This window comes from Crassostrea angulata, chromosome 4, assembly GCF_025612915.1.
Source record: "Crassostrea angulata isolate pt1a10 chromosome 4, ASM2561291v2, whole genome shotgun sequence".
In the NCBI taxonomy this organism is placed as follows: domain Eukaryota; kingdom Metazoa; phylum Mollusca; class Bivalvia; order Ostreida; family Ostreidae; genus Magallana; species Magallana angulata.
In genome coordinates this window covers 45,726,309-45,738,734 of record NC_069114.1, presented here as the reverse complement: position 1 = coordinate 45,738,734, position 12,426 = coordinate 45,726,309, and the positions used below count along the sequence as shown (strand labels likewise).

At 32.2% G+C, this 12,426-nt stretch overlaps 1 pseudogene; it reads left to right on the top strand.

Annotated features, from left to right (window-relative positions):
- The first annotated feature begins 267 nt into the window (after positions 1–267).
- On the top strand, positions 268–9,319 carry LOC128182294 (multiple epidermal growth factor-like domains protein 6; annotated as a pseudogene).
- Positions 9,320–12,426: the final 3,107 nt, after the last annotated feature.

Here is a 12,426-nt window from a genome sequence, read left to right as displayed (position 1 = left end):
AAAATTCATTTTTTTCTTTGTGAAAATAATAAGTAACACTCACGATGTTTTCTAAATTTTTAGAGGTTCATACAATGTACTATTCTTATGTATAGAAGCACTCTCGTAATCGATCAGGAAAAATCTTGATGACACACTTTATCTGTTCCTGAATATATTGATTTTGCTTTGGTTAAACTGCTTTACAAGTATTGGTTATTATTGCAAAAGTACAATCCGAAATGTATATACAAGTTTACAAACTGTACATGTAGCAGTCGGTTTTCAATGGATTCCATCGTGGTCATTCTATTGACATCTGTTCATACTTTGGAAGCAGTTGTTACCGGTAATTGCAAGTAAGTTTAACTAAATGATTAATTCAAATGAGTGAATAAGTTTTGATAAATCATTATAATTTAGAAACATGTACAAGTAACTCAATCTATGTACAATGTTTGTTTTCTGCCTTGCGATAAAAGGGGAGTGTGCTGTGAAAACTATGTTCTTCGTGATGGAAATGCACAGGTGAGAAGGTTTAACGTACTTCTTAGATCAAACGTCTTATACGAAGGACTAATATTAAACCATCTGATGATGGTTGGCATAATATAAAAATGGCATATAATAAAATTAAATATGATTGAAACAACTTTTTAGAAATAGTTTTTATTGATATTGATGATATATCTTGTCTACATAATCAAAGTTTATGCATGAAATCTTCAATATAAATGTCGTTTGAAATATTTGACTTAGTTTTACACATATACACACAAAACCCGGAAATTTATGCCATTTTACTTATTCATACTATATTGTATCACCTCAATAGCATTAAATTTACCCGGTAACTATGACATTATTAGACTTGTTCTCACAGGTTGTTGATGAAAACAGAGTTAAAATTTGAAAAAATATTATGTAAATTGATTACGACCATAGATAAAAACGTTCATATTCTAGAATGTCCTGCGGGTACGTATGGTTACAACTACACAATGAAATATCCAGTGGGTTATTATGGCATTCTATGCGCTGGAATTTGTAACTGCTCTCGTTATGAAACTTGCCACCCATCAAAGGCTGTATTAATGGACCGGAATATTTCATATCAAATATGGTAAAAAATTTCTCCCTGTGCTTTTTTTTTTAAAGGTATAGATTCAAAGGAAGGTTAAAATTGATTCAATATGTTTATTTTTTTTTTAGATAAATGCAAGGCTGCCAAAGAGTAAGTAAAAACTATACATGTTTGTACTGGTCAAAATTTCTTACGCTTAACTTTTATTATTCTATTCTATTATCTAAAAAAACCTTAAACAACAGTTTTTTAGTTGTTGTCACTACTTTCTGCTGTTTAAAATGATCAACTGTTCATGTTTTAAAAAAAAGAGTAAGTAATTACTCGATCATGTCCTTATATGTTGAAAAGCTTGGGGCGGGTGTTCGATATATTTTTCGGATGTGATTTGAAAAACGACTAGATTCGATAGGTTCCCTGCTTTAAACTGCTTATAAAAACATTAAACCAATCGAGTAAAATGAGGTGCATGTCTGCTCTAGAACCTTTACGAAAAAAATCAATGCAACCTGAAGTGTTGAAGACCTGCCCTGAGACCAAAATGTCACATAACGACGTTATAAGACTGTTACGTATGGGAAACTCACTTTTTTGATAGACCAAACAACATGTGCAACTGCACGGCACACATTTGAAACACATCAATGGCCTGTATGTAAAGAACGAGAAACACCCCAAGTAATAAACTAGTAATAAGGAAAGTAAGAATAAGTAAGAAGGAACAGTGTTTTACATCGAAAATGGAATTTTTGACTAGTATATAAAGGTGGAATTGGACACCTCCATATTGTGACTTTTTCTGATGAAAATAAACAATAAAATCAAGTATGATTTTAGTAATCTCCTCTTTCCCTACCATGTTACCTAACACCGTTGGACAATGGATAAAAGCGTTATCTACGAATCTGTTCGAATCCCGCTCGGACTTTTTATACTTTTCACCATTGCGAAATTTAAAGACATTTTTTTTTAAAATGTTGAAATTTGAAAATTCTTAAACGATAAAATTACATTGTATTTTGTTTGTTCTTTTATCCACATTATTAAGGGCAGGTGTCCCATTCCACCCTGAAAAACACCACGACAATAAAAGCCCCTGGATTTTCAATAAATACAATTTTAATACAATGATCATGATTTGTTCAAACAGAAATAAAACGAAAAACGGGTGTTGTGTAAATCAACGAAAAGAAGGAGAAAATTGTAGAGGTATTTTCTTCTTTTTGTTAGGTATTCTCTTGTTTTTGTTATAACATTTTTTCGTGTAATTCAAATTGTATATGTTAAAGAAAATATCAAACAATCCTATTCTACCATTAAATCTTGAAGATTGCTGGACGGAGTATTTTGGAGGAAATTGTGAAAAGAATTGTTTGCAGGATCAGGAGAGGTTTGGTCGGTTTTGTCTTGAACGATGCAGTTGCAATCCAAATGAAACTTTTGATATACACCGTGGTTGTCAAGGTAATTTCATTTTCAAATGCTTTAAACTTTTTTTAGCTCACCTGAGCTGAAAGCTCAAGTGAGCTTTTCTGATCAAATTTTGTCTGTCGTTAGTCTGTCCGTCCGCCTGTCCGTAAACTTTTCACATTTTCAACATCTTCTTAAGAACTACTGGGCCAATCTCAACCAAACTTGGCACAAATCATCCTTAGGCAAAGTGTATTCAAAGTTGTGAAAATTAAGAGCCACGCCCTTTTATAAGGGATACTAATTAGAAATTAATGAAAATTTTGAGAAATTTTCAAAAATCTTCTTCTCAAGAACAATTAAGCCAGGAAAGCTGAAGCTTGTGTTAAAGAATCCTCAGGTAGTGTAGATTCAAAGTTGTGAAAATCGTGACCCTCAGGGGTATGGTGGGGCCACAATAGGGGGTCGACGTTTTACATAGGAATATATTGAGTAAATCTTTAAAAATCTTCTTCTCAGAAACTAGTCAGCCAGAAAATCTTACACTTGTGTGGAAAGCATCTTCAGGTAGTGTAGATTCAAAGTTGTGAAAAATCATGACTCCAAGGGGTAGGGTGGGGCCACAATGGAGGGTCGATGTTTTACATTGAAATATATAGAGTAAATCTTTAAAAAGCATTCTCAGTAGTGTAAATTCACAATTGTGAAAATCATGACCCCGGGGGTAGAGTTGGGGCACAATTGGGGGGATGGGGAATCGAAGTTTTACATAGGAATATATAGAGTAAATCTTTAAAAATCTTCTTCTCATAAACTTATGAGCCAGGAAAGCTGACACCTGTGTGGAAGCATTCTCAGGTAGTGTAGATTCAAAGTTGTGAAAATCATGACCCCCCGGAGGTAGGGTTGGGGCACAATTGGGGGAGGGGAGAATCGAAGTTTAATTAGGAATATATAGTTAATCTTTAAAATTCTTCTTCTCATAAACTCGTGAGCCAGGAAAGCTGAAACTTGTGTGGAAGCATTCTCAGGTAGTGTTGATTCAAAGTTGTGAAAATCATGACCCCCAGGGGTAGGGTTTGGCCACAATGGGGTGTCAAAGTTTTACATAGGAATATATTGGGTATAGAAATATATTGGGTAAATCTTTAAAAATCTTTTTCTCAGAAACTAATCAGCCAGAAAAGATGAAACTTGTGTGGAAGTATACTCAGATAGTGTAGATTTGAAGTTGTGAAAAATCATGACTCCCGGGGGTTGGATGGGGCCAAAATGGGGGCGGGGTCGTAGTTTAACATAGGAATATATAGAGTAAATCTTTAAAAATCTTCTTCTCATAAACTCATGAGCCAGGAAAGCTGACAATTGTGTGGAAGCATCCTCAGGTGGTGTAGATTAAAAGTTGTGAAAATCATGACCCCTGGGGGTAGGGTGGGGCCACAATGGGGGGGGGGGGACTCGAAGTTTTACATAGGAATATATTGAGTTAATCTTTAAAAATCTTCTTCTCAGAAACTAATCAGCTAGATGATTGTTTATAATTGTTAAGACTTTGGTCCCAGGACAATTCTTCGGCCCCACAAGAAGGTTCAGAGTTTGATGTAGGTTTATATCCCATATATTAACAATTTTTAAGGATCTTTTTGAGAACTGCAATGCTCAACATGTCATATGACTATAGAATCATCCTGTTAGAAAGGGGACTAATGATTATAAACATGAGAATATCCAAGGGGAAAATGGATTTTATTTTACAGGATCCACATGTATTATTGTACATTGTCCAGATAGTTTGTATTCTGACTCCATTACGCTGATTTTTATCATACCGATTGTTCTTCAGGTGAGCAATGTGGCACATGGGCCTCTTGTTTGATAACGTTTCATTATTTCATTGCTTGAAATTAATCCAACATCAATAGTGTTGGAATGTTAACAATAAACAAGCAAATTACTATCGTTTTAATCGCAAATATGGAATTTGAAGTTATAACTGTATTACCACGTTTGCATATGGAAGTTGTTGAGATATTTATTAAAGAGAATGCTTTTCTCACTTAGTCTTAGTTTTTGTTAAATATTCGGAACCTAAAGAAAACAAAATTTCAGTCAACTTGTGAAAAAGAAATCTCTAAAAATCTTCATCTTATATTTTTCCTCTTAAAAACCTATAGGTGGAAAGAAAACTACGAGTAAATACGACCTTATTAAATCCCCCTTTAATATCCGGAAACTAAAGAAAACAAAATTTCAAAGTCACCTTGCGAAATTTTTTTTCTAAAAAACTTATTCTTAAATGTTTCCTTTCAAAAATCCTATAGGTGGAAAGAAAACTACGAGTCAAACAAAAGGTTTCAGTAAATACGACCTTTTTCATTGAAATAAAATTCTTGTCTTAACTGGCTATTTTTCTGACTGTACTACGTAGACCCCTTTTTTCATAACACGTTTTGAATCATGTACCACTTATGCTGGTCTTTATAATTGTATAAGAGAACAAGTTTTAAATCTATAGTTTTAAGTCTATAGTTATATGTGAACCTGTCATGTGAAATGGAACTAGCTGGACGCGCCCCCTTTCGCTCTGTGTTTTTATTTCTTCCAATTTGTTCCAATCGGGAACATTTTTTCTAATTAAGCTGGAAGGCTAAATCGTCACAACATCTCTGACATCCGTTTGAAACGCCATTTTGTTCCGGATTGATAGCATTATGTCGTGGTACAAAATTGCTATACACCGTTCAATTGAACTCTTGTAATGAGGGCGATGAAATAAGAATGAAATCACCAAAAAACGCTTTGAAAATATGTCAATTTTCTTTGTGATTAAAACTGTCAACCAACATTGATTATTACCTGTTTCGTACGGAAAACGTGAAATCTTAATAATATACTGTTTCCCTGTTATTGGCAATACATTTTTTCATGTCATCTGCAACAGACGATCATAGATATGTAACGGGTTATCGATAACAGGCACGTAGCATCGTTTTTGAAAGTGGGGGGGCCAGACCCATCCAAAAAATCTTGACAAGGAAAAACATAAAAATAAAAAAGGAAATTTAAAGTTCCTAAAAATCTTCAAAATCCTAATCCGTGGGGAGGGGGGGGGGCTAAACTACACTTCCAAAAAAAAAATTCCCTACCAAAATTTTCTCCCCTCCAAATCATGAAATTCCTAATCCGTGGGGGGGGGGGGCAGACTTCAATTTGACTCCTCATTTCCTTATTCTCATATCAGTTTCTTACTTACTTCCAAAAAAGTAGGGAGGGCCAACTCCATTATAATTCATTTTTTTATATGTAAATTTTAAATTTTTTTATAATATAAACCCCCCCTACGTGCCTGGATAGAGGTAAGCAGATATAATATTTTCACTTAAACCATACATGTATGATGAATATAAAACTATAGTACCGTAGTACTATCTCGTGTATTGATCCTAACTTCCTAAATGTAAAACGTTTGCAGTATAAGACTTGCATTGAAAGTTTGACATAAAACTAAAGTATTTTAATTAAAATGAATATAGCTAGGTAGATATTTCAGTGGAAGCTCGGATTTGCAGTCAAAAAAGGGAACGGCAAAATTCTGAAAAGGAGCATGTTTTTCATTACCACACACTTATATGTGTATCACTATGGAATCTAATGTATGTATTAATATGCATTTTGATGTTGTTTATAATTGCTGTTGTATATAAAAAAGTAAAAGGCAATGTAACTTCTAACATTTTGTTTTAAAGGGGCATGGTCACGATTTTGGTCAAATTCTATTTTTCTGTTTTCATCATTTACAATGCTTTAGGAAAGCATTTCTAATGATCAAATGAAATTTGAGGGTCACTTGTAAAGTTTTAAGCAAGATACAGGGCTCACAATTCTTCGTCATGTAAACAAGGCTCGTGCCCTGTTGTTGTTTACATAGGTTCAATATACCTGTAAAAAAATTTTTTCAAGCTGATGTGTCTATCTTCTCATTCATTTTAAGCATGAATAAACAGCTCCTTACGTTTAACACATTCATAAGGTCTAAAATTGGAGTTTTCACTTCAACATTCAAAATGTAAACAAAACCTTTGTTTACATAGCAAAGAATTGCAAGCTCTGTAACTTGCTTTTAACTCAAGGAATGACACTCAAATTTTGATTACCTATTAAAAATGCGTTACTGAAGCATTGTGAACATTAAAATCGGAAAAATAAGTTTTGAATAAAATCGTGACCATGCCCCTTTAAACATCAAAAATATAATTTTTCAAATTCAAAACATTATCATAAGCACCACTAACCTTCTACCGACATTTTAGCATTGACTCGTACCTTTTTAAATTTTTCATTAATTAGAAAATTGTCCCAAGATATTTGAGACCAAGTAAAATCAAGAAAGACAACTCTTAAACAGGATCTTTCCAACCCGGATTTTTGCAATAATTCAGTATTTCTCTTAATTTTTCAATTTCATTCAATTTCTTTTTTTTCATTCCATTAACCAACGAATATTGTGTTTCTATTTTCAGATTTTTGTTGGATTTCATCCAGCAGTTTTCTTTAAAAGAATTTTTAAATATTTTAGTTTCATATTTATGTGGATTCCAATAAAAATGATACAAACTTCATTCATGATTATTTTGATTTTCATTTTCCTACTTTATAACATTTCACTTTCATAAGAATTTTAAAACAGAAATGTGTAAAATTTTGACATATAAGGGGTTATCCGGAAGCAGACTGATATTTTAAAAATTCTCCAAAAATTAGAGTATTGTACTTTGAGGTCTAATGCTGTGCCTATTATTAGTAACAAATGCATGCTACAAAAATCTCCTACACTTATGTGGTATAGAGATCCACCTTAAGTCTATCTATTTACCTGGTGATTAATGGTCATCCTCTCACCTGTACTTACTGTACTGGCTGTACTGACGTTGTTAACCGACCAAAAATGACAGAAAGTGACAACAAATATAAGCCATTTCACCTCAAGAACAGTGACTTACGGTCAAACTTAGGTAATCAGTTTAATACTGATTATAATTCTATTTAACCCACCAGAAGATTGCATGCACAAAAAGTGCAAAGATTTTAAATCGAACCTATGTTGCTGTTTTCAAAATTATAGTAATCCTTTTTTAATTGTTTCTGGGAATAACAATTATGCTCTCATTCATACATTGAATAAACGCAATATAAGAACAATGCTTTATTAGGTAACTTTATTAAAAACATTTATTATTTGAACCAGTTAACTGGGAAACAGTCGTTGGTCAAGTCATTGGAATTATCTTTATTGCAATCATCGGAATAAATGTAATCAAAAGGTAAAATTAGTCATTTACATAATTATATTCTTGACGAAGTTAGAGTTTAATGCACCTCACTAATTTGTCCAGAATGCTAATTTGTTCAGATCATTTTCAAAATATTCAAATTGATTAACTTTTTCATACCTGGCAGAGAAATATCTATGATATTGTCATTTCTTCTTTTCATGATGACATATTGTTATTGTTAAGTATAAAAAAACATTGTTATACAAAAACCATGATATTGATATATTTTAAAAATCTGTGTTATCTCATAGGTCACACTGATGAATTACTTACTTTATTTTTCCATAGTTTGTTGGGGTTAATATAACTCATATTTCTATTAAGATGCAGTGTTTTTTCTATAATAATTAAAGAATTGCGATCTCCATAATTGCTTGTTTCCAAACAATTGACAAGAGATCATGGTTGTGAATTTAATAAACTTTTAAAAAAAAAATAACACTGAATATTTTTAAAAACACATTTCATAATTTGATTTTCGATTAAATAATTACAATTTTATAATCTGTAGCAAAATAACATTTTTCTGAATCCAGAATAAAGAGACAACCAAAGAAACGGGACGACTTGAGTAACACAAATGGTAATGTAGTCATTATCAGATACCTGTTAATCTAAAAATGTATGTTTGTAAAAACAATTTAAACTTTCTCCATCTTATAATATATTTCACGTGGTCTTGGTATTTAACTTTAATCTTTTTTTACTTTAAGTAAATGATGTTCATCATTTCAACACTTATAACGAGTATGGCATTTCCTCGGAAACAAGGTCAGGAGTTCCAAAAGTCGAAATTTCTGAGTATCCTACATTGCAACAAGAACTGGAAACTGGCATCCAGATCGAGCTCGAGGCTTACAGCACATTCAGTGATTTCAAAACTTGTTCAAAAGTTTAATGTTTAAATATGAAATAGAAATATGCCTCTTTTAGGTATACGTTATTTGAACTGACAATGAAATTTATTGTGGAATTTAGTTTAACATTTGGATTGAAATCCGCATAACCTCAAACCATGAGAGATCTTTTATATTTACTAGTATTCCTCTTACATGTAACGCTTAAACAAACAAGAATGTATTTTCATGAGGCGTTAGATTTCTTTGACAACCTTCAATTTAACTGAAACTTTCACAAAATTACCTTTACAAATTATTGTAATCCCATTTGAAATATCGTTTATTATTATGCGCTACAACTGTACATTTTCTTCAAAGGGAAAATTGCGTACAAAATATAAAACAATTAAAAACTGACATGCTCGGTGAAGCAAATCTTATCAAAACAATTAATCTGTATAATTTTTAAGGTCCATTTAAAATAAATAAATCTTTACCTATTTCCTAGAAATACGTCAAGATTAAATATGAAAAATTTAGCTAGTTTCATGCGAAAAGTCCGCTCACAATCGAACTTGTCCGCGAACTTTTCTAACAACCCTAGTATTATAAGATAGATGTCTAACAACAAAAACTGATTTACTGTAGTATTACTAATTTATTTTTAAATGGCACGAAAAGTAGGGGGGCGCCTTCTCTAAATCCGCCAGTGAACTGGCGGCAATTAATCTTACGACACTGTTAACAAAAGATAGAGAAAAGATTTATTTTTGATATTTTTGTCGTTTTATCTACATAGAACAAAACATCTTAGAACTTTTGAAATTTGTCTATATAAAAGGCAGATTTATGGTACGGGTAAAAAATTAAGGATAACTTATAGTCATCTCTTTAAAACTATAGCAAGGACGTACTGATACACAGAAGTAACTAACGGATTTTGGTTTCGTACGAAATTAAATAAAATGATTTAACAAAAAAAAACTAATGGATTTTGGTTGGAAAGAAAGCTTTACATGTATTCGCTTATTGGATAGCTGAGAAAATTTTTATTTTCAGAAAACACAAGAGACAAGATTCACTATTGATAATTTTGTGAAAATATTATATATGAAAAAGAAAACACCATAAGGGTTGTCGGATGAGGACGCTATTGCAGTGCTCCCTGAAGTTTATATCGCCCGACATAAAAGTCGACTAAGTGGCGGTCGACAACGATGAGACCAAATGATTATGCCTCTAAATTACATGTACATGTGTCTGGCTTGTTGACCAATTCTGTCTAAATGTCATTAGCAATGTGATGACAAAATTTTGCTTAACCTTGAGAACATTTTTTTTCTAAAATTATAGATGTGAATTATAAAATGTTTCCTTTTTCTTTTTCTTCCCAATTTTAACATATACATGTACGTTTATGAATATGAAAATAGATTAAAAATACGTTTCTTTTGCGTAGCGAACAAGCTTGGAGCAAATCAATAAAAGAGAATTGTAGTTGTTCATATTATTTAAGAACATGGTCATCCAGAAAACAAATAATTGCTGACGAAAATTATTGTTTTATAAATATATGTATGACTTAAAAGTAAAGTTAAACCGTAAGATGTTGGCCATCAAATGTCCGTTTATAACAGAAAAATTAGAGCAATAGTATTTAAATTTATGGGAGTTGTTATAACCAAAATTGGGTCTAATATGAGTATTATTAAGACGCTAATATAAGCACATCATTATTTTGTATATGTTTTCTTTTGGTGAAATAGTAAGTAAAACCGTGTTTAACTACAGATTTAGAAGTTCAAAGAATGTACATTTCATTTATTTGTACAATGTCAAACAATTACAGTCGAACAGGAGAAAACCTTGGAGGCTAATTTTGAAATTTTTTTGTGCATGTGTGAGGTTTCCCTACAGTTTTTAACACTGTCTAACAAAAGTAAGGGAGACTCAGTTTGTGCCAAAATATTATATTTTTTAGAAAATGTCACAAAAATAGTCACGCTGAAATATTAACGTCAGTTATCGATATAGTTGGAAAGATAAAGCTCTTGAGTTGACATATTTTTTGAGATAACATTTGAATCAAAATTTTCGATTTTCTACAAACTTTGGTCGTTTGTTCTGTTGGAGAAACTACAGTGACGGATCCAGGACTTGTTGTAAAGGGGACTCAAAAGGCCAGGGGTCTGAGGTCCGCCTTGAGCCTCCAAGTTGGTCCAGGGCAAAGCCATGGTGGGGGGGGAGCCACCAGAAGTTCCCAGGTACTGATAGGATTTTAAAACACCCTTTTGGTTATTCTAGTTATACTTGACATAGTACAAGATCGATGTCAAACAACAAATAACTGATTTACTGTAGTGTTTTAAAATGGCACGAAAAGGGTGGGGGCGCCTTCTCTAAATCTAAACAATTAAGCTTACGACACTGTTAAAAAAGATAGAGATCATATTTATTTTTGATACTTTTGTCGTATTATCTACATAGAACAAAATATCTTAGAACTGTTATGTTGATGATACACATGTATGTTCTTAAACGTAATATGACCTGACACAAATTAAATGACTTAGTTGGGACATCGTTTAAGATGACACCCAATTTTAGATTCCGTGTAACGTAACCTGAGTTTTGGCCAAAGTTTACAAACGTTTGGTCATAGAAACACAGAGAAGATGTAAAAGATTTTTTGTTTATGATAGATTAAATGATGAAAAATTTACATGTATGTTAGGTCCAACCCGATATATCAAATTTTAACATAAGTGTATTTTGAAATTTTTTTTTAGGATAATATCCGTAATTTTGTGGAAGGAAAATGACGTTCGATGATATTCTTAACTTTAGAAAGTAGAACCACTTTTGAAACACTTATTTATTTCATAAGACAGATGGATATTATTGTTTAAAAATCTGTTACGTGTTCATGTAATCGAAGATCAAGTTGTAAAATAAATGTCTAAACATGTTTTATAAAATCCCCTCTAAAAATAAATCGTTATTTCCCCAACCTCCTTAATATCTTCCTCAATTATTGACATTTTTACAGTCTGTTTTAGTTTTTGGCCATTGACAAATTACTATTACAATTTTGATACATAATATTAAAGACCTGACATGATATGTTATGATATTTTGTCAACTGTAGACATTGTCTGGTCTAAACATATAAATACTAATTACAAAATGTACAAAAGTTCTAGAACGCAGTTCACAATTCAATTGCAAATAAGCCCGAATCTCAAAAAGTAGAGATGACCATTTCACCATATGTTCACAGTTGTAGTGAAATACCACTAGTAGATGCCCCTGAAAATTTCAGGCCCCAAATATGAATTCTAAATATTGAATTGCAAACTGCGTTCTAGAACGCAGTTCACTCTTCAATTGCGAAAAAGCCAAAATCTCAAAAATTAGAGAAGACCACTTCACCAAATTTTCACAGTGGTAGTGAAATACCACTAGTAGATGCCCCTGAAAATTTCGAGCCAAAAATATGAATTCAAAATTTTGAATTGCGCACTGCGTTCTAGATAGAACGCAGTTCACTATTCAATTGCATATTAGCCCGATTCTTAAAAACTAGAGATAACTGCATCACCATATGTTCACAGTGGTAGTGAAATACCACTAGTAGATGCCCCTGAAAATTTCAGGCCCCAAATATGAATTCTAAATTTTGAATTGCAAACGGCGTTCTAGATAGAACGCAGTTCACTATTTAATTGCATATAAGCCCGATTCTTAAAAACTAGAGATAGCTGGATCCCCGTATTTTCAC